General features: G+C 31.8%; 1 protein-coding gene across 4 annotated transcripts in view; it reads right to left on the bottom strand.

Moving 5' to 3' along the window:
• LOC145297594 (AP-1 complex subunit gamma-1-like) overlaps positions 1–17440 on the bottom strand; it is a 395164-nt gene extending 377724 nt beyond the window's left edge. For 2 of the 4 annotated variants that reach the window (XM_080143647.1, XM_080143648.1), the window contains exon 1: positions 17011–17440. The gene's annotated coding sequence lies outside the window, so the exon portion shown is untranslated. The remainder of the gene's footprint in view (positions 1–17010) is intronic. The other 2 variants (XM_080143651.1, XM_080143649.1) reach the window with 2 other exon arrangements.
• Positions 17441–17794: the final 354 nt, after the last annotated feature.

The following is a 17794-nucleotide window of genomic DNA, read 5'->3' as shown; positions in this document are numbered from 1 at the left end:
TTACGAATATGCATGCGTAATGTAATAGCTGTTGGTTCATGTTTTAATTTTTTAGCCTGGCAGCAAACATGTCTTCATAGGTCGGACATTAACGTCAAAGGGAAAAGTAAATCCTATCCTAAGCTAAATGCTTTGGTTTTGATTCTCGATGGCGGGACACAAGTTATTTTCTTTTTAACTTTTTAAATCATATATTGGGTCCAATAGAATACAATAATAAATATGAAATCTGCATAAATCAAAATATCATTTAAGTGTATTTTACAACCGGGCAATGCCAGGCGGCCTGCGAGTACATATAGTATATATTATTTATGGTGTCTTTTAAATTTAATAAAAACCCTTCACAATTTGCTGACGAGGAAACCTTGTTTATTAAAAAACTATATGTAATAATTATTGTCCGTAACTTGATGTCTACCACAATAAAAACACTGTTTTCCGAAACGATCGTACAAATAATTGATTTTGTTGTTGTTCCTTCTTATGAAAACGATTTTTAATTTAATTATAATTTGATTTTTAAATTTTAAATTATCAATCACATTACTAAATATTAAATTAGCTCTAGGATATTTACCTATCGAGCTTAATGTATATCTAAATGACAACGAGCACTTTTTCTTTCCTGTATTTTAATTAAACTAGTAATTTCACTATTACATTAAAATACACTCAGCTCTTTAGACTATTGTTCTAATCTCCTTTAAATTATATATATATATATATATATATATATATATATATATATATATCTCCTGGGGTTATACTTTTCTCCAATACAGCATTACTATTAGACTATGACTGTTTCTAAATTTTTACGATCAACATTGAGTATTTGTTTTATGGTGCTAGTGTATTGTACGAACCAAAAGTTGGCAACTGTATATATTATAAACCAGATTTCTTGTAAATGTCTACTCAGGCTCAACTGGCACCTGACGTTGTTGCCACCAGAATATGCTGAGTGCTGTTAAAAAATACTTTGAAACCTGTTTAAATTATTGTCTGTTTTTTTTTTTTTAAATAATATTTTCAAGTGAAATTCAATTTTATGATACTTTTGTTTATTGTTATATGAACACAGAGAATATTCACAAAACACCTCCCTCTCCCCATGTTAAGAATGACTTTCTAAATAACATTATTTCAGTGCGGTAACATAGATACGCAAGTACTCACCATTGTTTGGTCCAGCCATACAGACATTTATGAGAAATCTGGTTCGCGATATGCAACAGTAACATAGGTTCGTACAATGCATGAGTACCTGTATCATTTGTATTATCTTGACTACTGTTCAGAATCGGACAGAAAGATTCCAGAGTTCCACAAGATATTTTTTTTTTTTTTACATAGGCATCACCACTCATCAAGGCCAAGAGGCTACTCGAGGATAAGGGTTAAAGAGTACATAGTAGACAATTGGACAATATAGTAATCGTTAATAATGGAAATTTGGTAAATTTGTTAACTTATATGGAATGGCTCATCAAAAACTTGTTTACGTTAGACTTGAAGACAACCATATCGTAGTCAGCTGGAAAGTAGGAAAATGGAAGACAATTCCATAGGCATGCAATTCTAAGAAAGAAGCTTTGCTCATGGAATCTATGTTTAGGTTTAGGCACAGATAAAGAGTGATGGAAATTATTGATAGTGTGAAAGTTTGGCGAGGGGTGGGGCCATTGATTGGAGCTCAGTCGAGCACTTGCCATGAAAATAATGATAAAGCAAACTCGCAACATCTCTTCTGTGAGAAATAGGTTTCAGGAAAGAGAAAAGGACATCCCCTACAAGGCTACAAAGTCTATTTTGAACTCTATCAAGGCAGGATAAGTCTTTTCTAGTAGCTCCTGCCCAGATGTGGCAACAGTACTCCATTCTTGGATGTACCTGGCTCTTATATAGATAGAGAATTGCATCAGCAGTGAGATATCTACTGGATCGATAGAAGGATCCCACCATTTTTCCAGCGGCCTTGGCAACGGACTTAATGTAGATGTTCCATTTCAGATCAGGAGTAAAGGTTAAGCCCAGAAGCTTGTCAAAACATGAGGCCTTTCCAAGACGAGAGTCATTCATTTCAATTGATGCCAGATGGAGATCCAAGCGTTGATGATGCAAAGATAAAAGCTTGGTTTTAGATGCATTAAAAGTAACAAGCCACCTCTTTCCTCATTGTGCTTAAGATCAGAGGAGAGAGAATTGGAGGGAACTTGGTCGTTTACGGTCTTAGATGTGCTACCATAGATAGTAGTGTCATCAGCATAAATGTCTACGAATGATGTAAAGATGTGATTTGGAAGATCATTAAATGTAGATCAGGAAGAGAGTTGGCTCAAGATGGACCCATGAGGGACTCCAGCATTAATACTGTGAGCTTCTGATTTCTGACCATCATCCACTACTCTTATGAACCTATCAGAGAGAAATGATTTAATAACTGAAAAGACATTTCCAGCTATACCGTAGCTGGAGATCTTGTGAAGCAAACCTTTATGCCATACTCAAAGAAGGTTGAATGTTTTACAGATAATGAGTCAAAGCTTGGAGCTCGGTAAAGCACTTACCATGAAAAATTAGCAACTTTTCTTTTGTGAGAAAAAGGATGTCGGAAAGAGAAGAGGACATCTCCCATTAGATTTCAAAGTCTAATAAGTATCAACTTTAAGGAAATCCTTTAAAAATACTGCTCAACGCTGTTTCTCAAATAGATTATTACTGCATAAAAACATTTTTGTTGAAAATGTGTTTTTTTTTTTAAATTTAATTACCAGCTGGTTTTGCAATTTAATTTTTCTTCACTACTTGAAATCGTTGAAACAATATTAACCAATAGGAGAAAGATAGCAAAATTAAATTAAAAATAGGAAAAAATTTTTTTAAAGTTTTTGCCTTCAACAAAATGTCACTCAAGCAAACAAGATTTCCAACCATGTAGTTTTAAAATTTAGAGATTTTTATCCTCAGTCCCCAAAATCAACAGAGATTAGATCATTCCTGTAATGATCTGGTCCCTGTTGATTTTGCAGTGGGATGTTAGTTTAGTGCAGTTCTAGGAGGTTCACCCTCCCAGGCTTTGCTTTCTCTGAGAAGGGGCAAGTTTATTGCTAATCATCTAATAGTGCCCTTACCATTGAATGCCGATGAGGCTTCCCAGACATTTTTTACAGGTCAGAGTGCCCCTCTTTAGGGCCGCTGACTTCACTTTCTGACCCTAGTGTCACAGTTCTTGCAGTAGAAAATACCTTTAAAATAAACGAAATTTCTAATCAAAATGATGTATTTGGGGGTTTTTTTAAACTTTATTTACAATCTGTGAACTTCAAACATCTCTGATTAGATTTTGAAGTTAGCCTTGTCAAAGCAAGAAAGGTTACTCTGAGCAGCACCTCTTCAGATGTGGCAATAGTACTCTATCTTTGGGCATATCTGACTCTAATACAGATAGAGGATTGTGCAAAGGGTGAGATACTTTCTGAAGCAATACAATTATCCATTTTTCCAGCAACCTTAACAATAGATAGATGTAAGTCTTACATTTCAAATCTCGAATGAAGGTCAGTTCAATAAGCTTATCATAGCAGGGGACTTTCTTAAAGAGGGAGTCATTCATTTCAATAGGGGCAAAGTGAGGATCTGGATGTTTATGGTAAAAGGAGAATACTAGTTTTAGATATTAAAAGTAACTAGCCACCTGCTTCAGGTTGAAAGAAAGACAAACAAAAATATCTTGATCATTAATGCTCTTTGAAGTGTTGCCATAGATGGTTGTGTCATCTGCATAAATGTCAACAAATGATCTTAGAATGTGATTTGGGTGGTTATTGATAAAGATCAAAGAGAGGGTTGGACCCAAAATGGATCATTAATGCATGCCAGCATTGATACCATATGTTTCAGACTTCTGCTTATCAATGACTACTTTTATAAACCTAATGATTTGATGGTTCAGACGACATTTATAGATATTCAATAACTATCAACCTTGTAAAGTAGACCTTTGTGCCAAATCCTATCAAAGGTCTTTGTTATGTCACGAGTTATGGCTTTAGAAATGAAGTCTCCGTCAATAGATTCTAATATGTGATATTGCAGTCAATACATCAGCTGTTGATCTTGCAAGAAGAAATCTATATTCGATTGTTTTTGTTAATGTGGTTAACAACTTCTTGATTTATTACAGATTCAAACAATTTACTGATGATGCACAAGAGATTGATTTGGTCTGTACCGAAGTGTAGAAGACAGATCTCTAGTATTTAATAATGGGTAGACTGACAAAGTTTCTCAATGCTAAGAAGCATTTCTCTTCAAGCAACAATTAAACAGCTTGATAAAGGTAGGAGTTAGTTCCGGTTGCAGCTTCTTAAGCACTACAATTGGAATGTTGTTAGCATTAGAGTTATCAATAGGTTTGAAAACATCCTGGACAAATATATGGATGTTGCTCAAAGTGTTTACAGTCATAGGAGGAAATTCAGGAGGTAGACAGCCCTGATCGCAAAGAGGGGAATTTGATGCCAAGTTCTTTGCAAAAAGTTTGGCTTTATCGGATGCTAAAAAAAAAATCACGTTTTCCACTGATGATATTTGGCACAGCAGTCTTACATCTGTGCAGGACTATTTATTATTCACAAAACCTGTTGGAAACGAAACCTCTTCTCAACTACTCTAGATTTAACGGATTGGGCATAAGACTTTCCCATTTTTTATAACCTTTTTGCACTGGTTGAAGGCAGTTCTAAAGCAGCTTTGATTTCAAAGCATCCATTTTGTTGAAAGAAATTAAAATAATGATTTTTGTGAGCAATGGCAACACATTTAGGGATGTAGTACAGTTGGTGGTTTTGTTTATGTTGAAATTTCTTGGAGGGTATGAAGATCTCAATACCAACGATTAACCAATCAATTATATCGGATGTAATACAAGGCAGATTCTTATCAAAAATGGAATGCAGAGGTATTTCTGATATAAAATTTATGAGGCTATCCCAGTCAGCCATCCATATACTTTGCAACGTTTTGATCTTGAGATAATAGGTGGAAAAGAAATATGTACGAAGTTTGGAAATGGATGGCGCCCTTCAAAAAAAAAAAAAAAAAAAAAAAAAAAAAGTGGGAAATATGCATCTTTGGGAAAAAGAAAAAAATGAAGCAGCATTCATTCTAAGCAGGTTAAGCCAGCTTCCTGCAAAGGAAGAAAGATTTTAGGGAATATTAAATTCACACGCGATCCCCAGTCACATGTATATCCTTGCAGGAAGGTGCCGACATCCTATCACGTTCACTGCCTAATATTGCCATTGGTCACTCATATAGCATTGATCAGACTTAACATCACTTAACTCCTGTGATTTAACAAGAATCAGTGTAAAGAATCTTTATTACAAAAAGATAAAAATGGAATAGGACTCACTGAGAGGCTACCTTAATCAGAGTAGGTTTTAAAAGGACCAGAACTGTGTGTGCCATGCATAATCAAGTTACCTGAATTGATTTTTTCAATAAAAGTTTTATAATAAAGATGTAGTGTTATTTTCTTTAAGGCGACACTTTTATCATTCCACCCTGTATTTGTCTACAGAACTTATTTTTTTCTATTTTGCTATCTCCGGTTAGACAGGTTCCATATTGACATGAGCATTCTCATGACAGTTTTCTGAGCCTTACGACTTTCATGCTGACTCATGACAAATTGGAAGTAGGTGTTTTGTTTGACACAATCATTGAAAGATTTCCTTACAGGGCCAATAGTTTCTCTCTATTCAGTTTTGTTCGTCAACTGAGACCCCCCCCCCTATCCTCTATGTACTGCCTTAATCACAGCTAAGGAACTCCATCCCTGTATAGTAACCATCCAGAATATCAGAGGGAGGCTAACAGGTACTACACTTTGTCCAAGAGTGACCTGGAACTATGCAAGACAGAAGCATTCATTTTTGCGACTACATACAGCTCCTAGTATTCTCAAATGGTAACTAATCTGGTGCTGACCAGGCTCAGCATTGCTTAGCTTTGGTGATATGAGAACCAGTGTGTCAATGTGATTATACTAAAACAAAAATTAAAATAGTGCCCATTTATTTGGCTCTCTATGAGGGTAAAGTTAGACATAGGGTCTGTTTTTTAGGTGGGTAAAATCCAGCTTAAAATAAAAAAGAAATGGTACTCTGAATTGATACAGAAACGTAAAAATCTGCCTCCTTTTGAGATAGAACAGATACACTTTTATACCAGACTGAAGTGTCTTAAGTTAAATAAAAAAAAAAGCAAACAGAAATACATTATTAAACTTGAAACTAGTTTTCAAGTTGCATCAGAATATAATTTGTAACTATTTCATTTTTTTTCTTTTTCAATTATTAACTAAAGATTAACATAGTTAACTTATTTTCAAAGAAACTGAATGCATTCTGGTGGATTTAATTTTGTAACAGACTTTCTTGAAAACTAGTTTTACTTAACGCTTTTACATCTTTTATTTCAATAGATATTCGATTGATATAGTAAATTAAAAAAATAATGTGAAAGTCACGTCAAGACAAGAAACCCATTTGTCACACAATTTTATTAGTATAGAGATAAAATTACACAAAATAAAGCTGGGATGTAGGCCTGACTAAAAAAAAAAAATAAAATAAATACTATTTTCGTTGAATTAAGAAATTCCTAAAAAGAAAAAAAAAGAGGTCGTGATATAAACCAAACACATGTTAACATTTTAATTTGTCACTAGTGCTATGTTTATAAGTCAAGGAAACTCGGTTACACCACTGTTGTTGGGCACTCACTATTTTTACATAATCATTCAACAAATCTTATGTTTAAATAAAAATTAAAAATAAAACCAAGGTTAAGTAAGATGGAAGATTTATTTTTAAAGTGTAAAAATGTTGATTTTTGGCTTTTCCTTTTTCAGACAAAAAGGTGTGAGTGGGTGTTATCTAAATGAATCTGCATTTCAAACGGATTATAGAATAAGGTAAGAAATAAAAACAAGTTGTTTTTACAAACCCCATTAACTACGGCTTAACACACATTTAGGACTTGCAAAAGCAAATGAGGGAAAAAAATCCGATTAAATAAAAAAATAAAATTCAAATCAAAAACCAATAATTATGGTAAATAGAAATGCATACAACAGTCTCAAAGATCGCCACGTAAAGGAATACACGACATCAATGTTCGATTTGAGGCATAACACTATACATTAGTTTGATCTTCCATCGATACCTTTGGTTTCACAGAAAACAGGAAATTCAGTCGGCATTCTTCAATCGTTATATCAAAATCATACCTCAACCTCCACTGAAGAATGTTAGCCTCGCAGGCAGTTTCCAATGTTTCCGTGAAATCAGAGATATTAATGGAAATCAAACTATTCTTTGAAATAATATATAACAAATAAATGACAAAAGTCTCTATTCCAAATTTCAAGATGTTGACCATCTTAGAATTTATTCCTTTAAGCATGTTGATGTTGACATTTACAATTCTTGACAGTATCTGTTTCGTAGCACAAAATCAATCAATTATTATATCAATCAAAGAATCTATTTTGCCCTTAACTCATCAGAAGAAAAATGACCTATCAATTCATTAAAAGAAAATTATATGCATATGGGCATGCATGTCAACGTACTTAAAGGAATAAATTGTAAGATGGTCAACATATTGAAATTTGGAATATAAACTTTTGTTATTTATTTATTATATGCTCTGTAATTACATTGAACTTGATAAATTAAAGGTGAAGTATAATTATTGGAGATATATATATATATATATGTATATATATATGGTTACTATTACATTAATAAAGATGTTTAGACTTCGCTAAATAGTTAAAGTACATCGTTTTTAAGTTTTGATTTTTTTTTTTTTAAATAATTGTCATATATTATGCTTCGAACCAAGACAAAAGTTAAACAAATAACTAGTAAACGAGCAAAAACTGTATATGAAGTTATGGTTCCTGTGGACGCCACCCTAATGTTTTGGAGATGAGCTCCCATAACGGGTTGGTACTGTTTATGTCCGTCGCTAATCATAATCAAGGATTCGTTTCATGTGACTCACATTAACTAATGAATCGCAACCATTTTAAATTAAAGAAAAATCGTCTGCTTTGAATATTTAAAAACATAAAAATCGGTGATTATGCCTACTCTGATTATTTATTGACTTTACAATAATCTCGAATACTAACAAATACTAGACTATAATCCTAATTCTATTTTTAAAGTAAAAATAAACAGAAAAAATAATTATTGATTATGATTTGGTGGCAAGCAGTGTCGAGCATAAAAAAACTCATTCATGTTCTGCATAGCATGAAACAAAAAAAAAAAAATCCACTACAAAACAACCAAACCAAACACTACAAACGAGCGATTGAAGATACAAAAAGCTTGAAGAAAAAAAAAACTTCTACAAAATAATTAAATGCAACATGAATACCACAAAGGGCTGATGTACTTTACTCGATTCGGCATTAAATGACCCGAAAGGGGTTGATGTGCCGTAAAACAAAACAACCAAACCACACGTGCTGCCATATCTGGGCAGGAGCTACTAAAAACAGCCTATCCTGCCTTGGCAGAGTACAAAATAAACTTCATGGCTTAGTGGGGGATGCCCTTTTCTCTTCCCTGCAACCTCTCTCCCACAGAAGAGACGTTGCGAGCCTATCCTTGTTTTATCGTTATTTCCATGGCAGGTGCTCGTCTGAACTCCAATCTCTGGTCCCCCCTCGCCAATCTTTTACGAAAAACACTCGTCTAGCTGAATCCACTGTCAAAAATTTTCCCAACTCTTTATCTGTGCCTAAATCAAAACGTAGATTCCATGAACAAAGCTTCTTTCTTAGAACCGCACGCCTGTGGAACTCTGTTCTGTCTGCCTGCTTCCCACCTGACTACAACCTGGATGTCTTCAAGTCCAATGTAAACAAATTCGTAATGAACTGCCACTTCAATAAATATCCACACTAACCTACTGTACTTGCAATAACCCTTATCCCTGAGTGGCTTCCGGGCCTTGATAAGTGGTGACCACCGTGTAAAAAAAAAAAAAAAAAAAAAAAGTGCTGCCGCCCCTATAACCATCACAATAATCCTAACAATATGGAATAGTTCTGAATTTTTGAGATGAGGAATAATCGGACCGAAGAAAGTCGGAGGTTACATCGACCGAAATATTGTGTAAATAATACTCAAGATGAGAACATTAGGACGATTAATCCAAATATAGAAATAAGGGGTCTTACTTTATAACTTGAAACTTATAGAAACTAAATAAATAAATAAAAAAAATAGCAACGTCAAGGTTTAAAACAGGAAGTGGATAGAGGTCTCGATTACTTGGATCCACCACTCCCAAAAGTAGATTATATATACACACACCTTTTGACAGTAAAGGATATATCCTTTAATTCAATAAAGCTGTTTTTAAAAATTGCCAGAATGCACAATAAAAATAGACTGCACTTTCAGAGCATCATTAATAAACAATTCCAATACCACAAAGTTAAATAATATTCATATTTTATTGGTCAGCCGTATGGTAGGTCTTATACATGTTCCGTTGAATGCTATAGATTGACTCAGAGATCCATCTAAATCCATAAAACAAATGTTATATATATATATATATATATATATATATATATATATATATATATATATATATATTACTGTTATGGACTGGAGGAGAAATAACATGGGATTCCTCATTCAAAAAGTAATTTTCATTGTTCTGGTGGAGGACCATTCGCATGCTTAGTGTCGTCTGCCTTTTTTTACATTCTATTTCCTCGCCACTTTCAAATCGTAAACTACTTCGGCTATTTCCATGGCGGGATTTTCCGTCAAAGTACTAAAATCCTCTGGATACTCATTCATTACAAGTACCGAAAGTATTTGCATGCGATTTTATTTATTTATTTTTTAAATATTCTCAATACAAACAAAAAGACAGGTGTAGTAGCGGCGGATTGGTAAACTGTTGCGTAAGTAACAAAATGAAGGAATTAGATATTTTTGTGCTTGGTGCTCTAGACTAATGCGTGTCACGGGAAAAGAAAAAGAAATATTGAGGCATAAAAGATTTCTTTTCAAATATATACTTAATTTATTTCGGGGTAGCAAAAATAAAGCTGCGCATCCCGCATGCATCAGTGTACGAAAATATTTAAAGTAATTTTATAGAGTAACTCCTATCTCCAATTTGGCGTTTAAGATGATTTTGTGGGTTTTATGGTGCCCTGGTAACGATTTCTAACCCTAACACCTGATTGAAGACGGGTTACCATACTTAAAATCTAGAATCGTTTAAATTAAAAAGCAAAAAAATATTTTATTATCTTCTTAATTTTTAATTTAAACCTTAACACACACAAGCGTCAGAAATCAGAATTTAAAAACACAAGAACAAGTTAATCCAAATGCTTGAATTGAACAAACTGCAACAACATACTTCCTTTTAAAACTGCATTATTAAAGGACACGAAATGATGACGATCTTCCTTGTTTGTATACGTTTACAATGTACACATTTTTTTTTTATTCTATACGATTATTCGTAAAAAAATATTCATAAAGATTCAAACTAACAGATTCTTAAAAAAAAAAAAAATATTTAGTATTATATTTTCCCAACTTTAAGGAAAAAATAACAATGGTGGGGGCAGGTCTTAAATAACAGCTACAGAGAAGGACGATAAATTCAAATTTAAAACTTAGGTTATATACATAAAATGTCGATAAAGGAATATATTTTATGTATCGATTTTCAGTATTTATTTTCACAGTGCTCAATACGTGAATAGAGCCAAGTCGTAAGTTATGAAAAAATATATGGTAATTAAGCTAGCCTGACGAATCCTCACGAGGATGAAATGCGGAAAATTGTGTGTAGCGTAATTGCCATATTATATATATATATATATATATATATATATATATATATATATAAGCTTACTGTTTTTTGGGGGAAAGAATTCCAACAAAGTGCTCGATTACAAAGAAAAAAAACTTTTCAATATAAGAGCTTAATATTTATTTAAAATTGTACAGAAGGTCAGAAAAACATTGGTACCGTCGGTTTCAAGCCTAACATAAGGGGGGGGGCAATTAATGGTAAATCGTAAATAATGTTAGGCTCTCGTCAGCCATGTTATAGTGTGTGTGTGTCAATTACGCTCTCTCTCTCTCTCTCTCTCTCTCTCTCTCTCTCTCTCTCCCTCCACACACACACAAATCTCTTACAAGAAATTAAACAAAATCTTTATGAATATTTTTTAAAATTTGTAATATAATTTTAAAACTAAAAATCTAGTGATCGTATTAGAATGACGTCTTTTGAAGAAAGAATTTAGGGCGCTGAAATCGTACACAACACCAAGATTTTCTTGTTTGCGTAACAAGCTGCAAGAACACAAGCGAAATGGGACTGTTTAGGTAATAAAACGAGAGCATATGTTAAAAAATTGTTCCTTGTTAAAAAGGCAATTGTCAAGGGTTCACGGGAATGCGCTGAAAACAGTTTTTTATAGCTCAATAGAACACCATCATATGGTTGATGGATTCGTTCGGCGATGATGGTGTGATTTGTGTAGAGACGGACTTCGCTGTTGAAAGACAAGCCAACAACTGCTATCCTTTACATTTGCATTTTAACATCGATATAAACAACAACAAATTTTTAAAATATTATTCTGGTTGAGTTTAACAACTAATTTTATTAAATCTATTAAAATAAGGGAAAAAACAAAAAGTGCAGTACTAATTGGCGGTGAACGATATTTTTTCTATATCTGTTGAACGTTGACAAGGAAGAAAAGAAACGAGTGAAAATTTCAATTTTGTGCAAACTTAACTCGATTACAAGAAACTAATATAAAATCAAACAGATGGAAGCTACATCGATTAAATAAAATGCGTTATTATTTAATTTATTTTAAAATGTTTTAATCGCAAACGGTTGATTTGTTTTTGTTTTTTAAATAATATAAGAATTACTAATTTTAAATTCATGGCAAAAAAATTAAAATGTTTGAGCTTTAACCACTACTACTGAAAACAAACAAGATTTTTTTTTTTTTTTTTTTTTTTTGTCTTTTGGACTAAGAGCAAAGTGATATATCTGTTCTGATACTACACTTAACATTTTCTGTCCTCGATCAGTGAAGGAGAAATCCTTTTACACCGAGGTAATATTTTTCTTTCAATCTAGAGTGCTCATTTTGAGGGAGCTAGACTTTCCCAACATTAAAACCCGACCTTGTGTCTAGAGCTGCTGCTCTCGTGAGAAAGTAACTAAATAACAAGATTGGTTTCTGAAACTATAAATGAAAAAGTGAAAATCTCTTATTAATTAACTAGCAGGATTACCCAGCATTGCCCGGGTAAAAATGTAACATAACTTCCATGCCTCTCTTTTCTCTCTTCCCAAACCCCTCTTCTCCGCGAAGCCCATTCTTCTCTCATACGCACATAGACAACTCGAATCAAGGGGAAAAAAATCAGTTACTTTACTTTACGGGATAACATTAAATCCTTCGGGCCAAGATCAAAGTGTAGTATCTGTTCTTCAGATGTTGCACTTCAATTTCTTGTTCTGTTAGTGGAAGAGGAGAAATCCTTCACGACTGAGAATTGTTATTTTTGTTCCTCTTCTCCACGTTAAAAAACAACTCTGGTGTCTAACTCTGTCCCGCAGGGAGACATTGTAAATAGGAACATTAAACCCATTTGACCCCTTAATTTTTTTTTTTACATTTTTGATATTATACATCCAGGGCAACGCCAATTAAAAATTATATGTCTTTAATTAGTAGTTTTTGAGTTTTAGCTGGACACACACACACACACACTTTAACGTAAGTTTAGTTACTAAACTTTAGTAATTTAGATAAAATCTAATACATTAATACGGGAAATAGAAATTGGTTATAAATGAAGAAGCGTTAAATTTTAGAACTGATTGTTTTTAATGTTTGTACGTAAAAAATCTAACGTTTTTAGAGAATAAAATGGAAACAGGCAAAATGTTTTTGATATAACATTTGTAACAAAATTGTATGATGCAAAAACAAAAAGTTTGTTAATTCAATAATAATTTAATTATTTACACGTAACTTAAATTTATTATATATTTTTGGTACTCATGCAGAGAGTGATCCGTGCTGAAATAATAACGTTATTATTTAAAAGGCCATTCTTAACATGGAGAGGGGAGGGTGTTTTGTACCTATTATGTACTTTAACCTTACAATTGAATAATAATAATAAAAAACTTTAAACGTGGAAATACGATTTTTAAAAAAAATAGCGCGGATCACTCTCTGCATTAGCACCATTTTTTAATTCATTAGTAGATGTGCCATGTGCCTATCCGACGTTGCCTGGTCATCTTTACTTTCATTTTTGCTTCGTCTCTTTTTTTCTTTTTTTTTAACACTGCATTTTTTTTTTTTTTTTTTTTTTTTTACAAAATTTTTATTAATAGACTGATTAAATTTAATTATTACAGCATTGTTTGGCAAACAAATTGTTATAAAACTAAGGTATTTCTGCAGTTTACGATCCTGGCTGAAATACATTTACCATTATTTAGACACCCATTCTTAATACGGGAACTATTCTGTGCTTTCACATAACTATTTAAATAAACAAAATCTATCGTAAAAATTAAATTTAACTTGAAAATCCTATCCAATAAACGGCATCTATTAAAAGATTCTTAATACATAGAGAATGTTTTAACATTCTCTATGTATTAAGAATCTTTTAATAGCCAAATATGATTTTTTTTTCATTGACACTTTAAATGTTTCCAAATTCCTTTCACATCTTGAATGGATTCATTTATTTTTCTTTCCAATTATTAACAGATTAAAATGTCTGACTTGTTCAGGAAGAGACTGAAATGCATTCTGGTGGATTCAAGTCCGCATCAAATTATGGTGCTCATCCGCTTTTGTTATCGCTCTATTTTTTAAAATAGTATTTTCGAGTTAAATTTAAGTTTTACGATATCTTTTATATTAAATTGCTAAGTAAAAGTAGAGAGAGAACAGTTAGAAAACACCCATCCCCATGTTAAGAATGGCTTTCTAAATAACATTATTCCAGCACGGTAACAAAAATGCATAAGTACCCAAATTATTTTTATAGGATTTTTTATTTTTTTCATTGTAGTACTTTACTACTTTACGTTGTTGCATTTTTATTTTTGTTACTTTCAACAAATATTCGATCAATATCAAATAATAATTTGCCAGTCGCATAGAGACGAGCTCAGAAACACACATAAGTTGATTGAGATAGAAAGGTTACTTATTGTAATAAATACATAATTATATGCATGTTTGATTAGTTATTTTTAAAAAAGGATTAAGGCAAATTAGATTTCATTTGTAAAAAGCTTAAAAGAAAAAAATGTCTTAGTCAAATTTAAAGTGTATATATATATATATATATATATATATATATATATATATATATATATAAACTTTTGGAAAACCGACATCGCCTGATGATGTCTAGTCCTTTATAACTAGTTGTCCGAAACATACTCATGATCGTGTAGCGATACCTAAATGTTTATGTAAAAACAAATAAAACTTATCTTGCTCTACTTTGTATTGAACACTCTTGTATAAACCTCGTTAAATTCATTGAATGCTTTACCTCTGAATATTTTTACCTGGAATAATAATTATATATAACTTTTAACGTCCATTAAATTAAACCAATCCTCTTTTGTATGTCCGAAGTGATCTAGACTTCATGACTAATGACAGGAATAACTCTTTAATGGTTTTTTGTTTGTTTGTTTTTATCTATCTTTTTTATATGAAGCCAAACTTAGAGCTTACCTATACTACACGTCACGTTTACATGTAAATTCCAAAACATTTTTTTTTATCAAAATTTAAGCAGAAATTATATAAGATTTTTTTTTTTATTTATTATTTAGTTAAACATTTTTTTTTTTTCAGAGTTTTATATAAAACTCATGATGGGCGTGTCTAGATAATAGTTTTTTTTTTATTTTATCTAATTTATTTTTGTATGCTTAGAATTATTCGGACTACTATTCTAACCTTCGTTACTATATTTATAACGTTTCGGCCGATGTAACTCCAGGTGAGTCTTTATTTTTTATTTATTTATTTTTCCAAATTATCGATCCCAATTTAAAAAATACCGAAACATAATTTGTTTTTAGTGATCCGATCCGGACGTAAATAATAGCGTTCTTAACATGGGGGGGGGGTTGTACCTATTCTATACTTCAACCTTACAATTGAATAAAAGAAAGAAAAAAAAAAAAAAAAAAAAACTTTAATTAAACTTGGAAATATGATTTAAAAAATAGCGCGGATATCACTCTCTTTACTAGCACCTTATTTATTTATTAGAGAAGTAGGGGGGGGGCATATCCTCCAAATCGAAGTATGCATTAGGTTTAATACTATAATTGAGTAAAAAAAAAAATAATTAATGGTTGGTCAAATTAATAAGGATGAAACATGGGATTAAATGATTAAGAAAATTATAAATAATACAAGATATAATTATAAATTTAATTGTTAAAATAATGTTAGTATTAAGGTAGATTACAAGAAAAATAATAAATTTTCGATTTTTATTCGTTAAGGATCGTAATTAAATTGACCACCTCCTTATCAATAAAACTGTGACCACTTTTCACGTGGTATCTGTGTGTGTGTGTGTGTGTGTGTGCGTATTTTCGTGTCAACGTAACTTCCGATAATTATTTTTTTTATTATTATTTACTCTTAATCGAATATTTATTGAAAGCAAAACAACTTGTTAAAATAACCTATTTTTCAAATCATAATTTAATTACGAAATAAAATCTGCCATAATGCATTTCGGCTTCGTAAATAAGTTAGCCATTTTAATCGTTTTTTAAACGATGATGTTAAAGCCATTTGGTTAATAGGCATTATTTCAGTACTTATATGCAGAATACGGACCGTGTTTTTCTTTTCTTTTTTATATAGGGTTTTTAAATAAAATTCAATTTTTTTTTATGGCATTTTTTTTTTGTTGTTGTTGTTTATTAAATTGTTAGGTGAAAGTGCAGAATTGTTACAAAGCGCCCTCTTCTCTTCATGTTAAGAATAGATTTCTTAGTATTAACGGTATTTCAGCACGGTCCGTATTCTGCAGGAGTGCAGGAGTACCATTATTTTTTTTTAACTTAAAATTGAAAACGTCTTTTTTTTATAGTAAAAAAAAAAAAAAAAAATAGTCAAAAATAAGGGAAATAAAATTTAATTTATGATTAGATTAGGATAATAAAAAAAAGCTACTAGTGCAGACTGCAGAGTACCGCCGATCCGGACGTAAATAATAACGTTATTATTTAAAAAGCCATTCTTAATATGGGGAGAGGAGGGTATTTTGTGCCTATTCTATGCTTCAACCTTACAATTGAATAAAAACAAAAAATATCATAAAACTTTAATTAAACTTGGAAATACGATTTAAAAAATAGAGCGGATCATCATCACTCTTTCCACTAGCACCATAAAACATAATAGTCACGTTATACTAATTAGTATTAATAGTAAGAATAATAGCAACATTGTTGATATTAATAAAAATGTAGTAAGTAAAATAATTTTTTTTAAAGTTACGACAGGTGTCGTCAGAAAAACAAATTAGAACGAAAAACAGAGGACACGAATCAATCGATTTAAAACAACAAAACATCGGCTGTAAATGTTGATATATTTCCACCTCGAGTGCATTTAAAATATTGATTAGTCTTTTAATTATTATTTTTGTTTTTTATTTATTTTCGGCTAAAAAAAAAAAAAAAAAAAAAAAAAGGGGGTGAGGGGAACGACAAAATAAACGTCGGTGTGTAGTAGTTCAGTCAAACCACTATCCAATATGGCTACCCTTTTTTAAGATTAAAAAAAAAACAAAAAAAACAACGATGAAATGCTTTTTTTATACTTACTCTTGCTTCCGAAAGAGAGAGTTTAGCTAAGAAAAATCCAGGTCTGCACAGAAAATGTCAATCCTCTTCTCGTCTTCAGTATCCCCTTGATCTTAATTTTATTTATTTATTTTTTTAATCTTTATGTTGTTGGGCGTTATACTTTCACTCCCGGTTTTCTAGAAATTGACGAACTAAATGGAATGGTGTTTGTTGCGTGTATGTATTGTATATTGTTGTTATTTCTTTTTATATATATATATATTTCTTCTTTATTACTACTAATGGTGATGATGAAAAATGGCGATTATTATTGTTGTTTTTGTGATTAGTAATATGATGGTTGATGGCTGCGCGTTATTTACTTTTTTTTCGGTCGCAAAATTTCAGTTTTTCTTCGACCCGTGGCCAACCAACAGTCGTGATGTCATCGATACTAGTGACATCTAATAAACAAATATTTATCAAAGGGCAGATAACTCCACGCACCACATTATCTTATGCAAGCTAAAAGTATTACACGCGGCAGGGAACACGGTTAGGCCAGCCTGGCATTAGTGAAACTGTTTTTCACTGAAACACTAGGCGACTCGTGACCCGTTGGGTCAGTATTTGTTATATATGTTATTCTTAAATATTTACGAAAACGTCCCAAAATTCTTGAATATTTTCATTAATATTTGAAAATTTCAAAATGCTTTCATAAATATTTGGAAATATATAAAAACTAGGGCATTATTGTAGATTAACACTTTCAGATACCCCCACTCCCGCAAAAATGAGATTCTACTCTTTTTAAGCGAAT

Source organism: Euprymna scolopes, chromosome 18 (assembly GCF_053919585.1).
Source record: "Euprymna scolopes isolate OS-2025 chromosome 18, ASM5391958v1, whole genome shotgun sequence".
Lineage (NCBI taxonomy): Eukaryota > Metazoa > Mollusca > Cephalopoda > Sepiida > Sepiolidae > Euprymna > Euprymna scolopes.
Note: the sequence above shows the minus strand (reverse complement) of the source record. Positions and strands in the feature narration are given on the sequence as shown.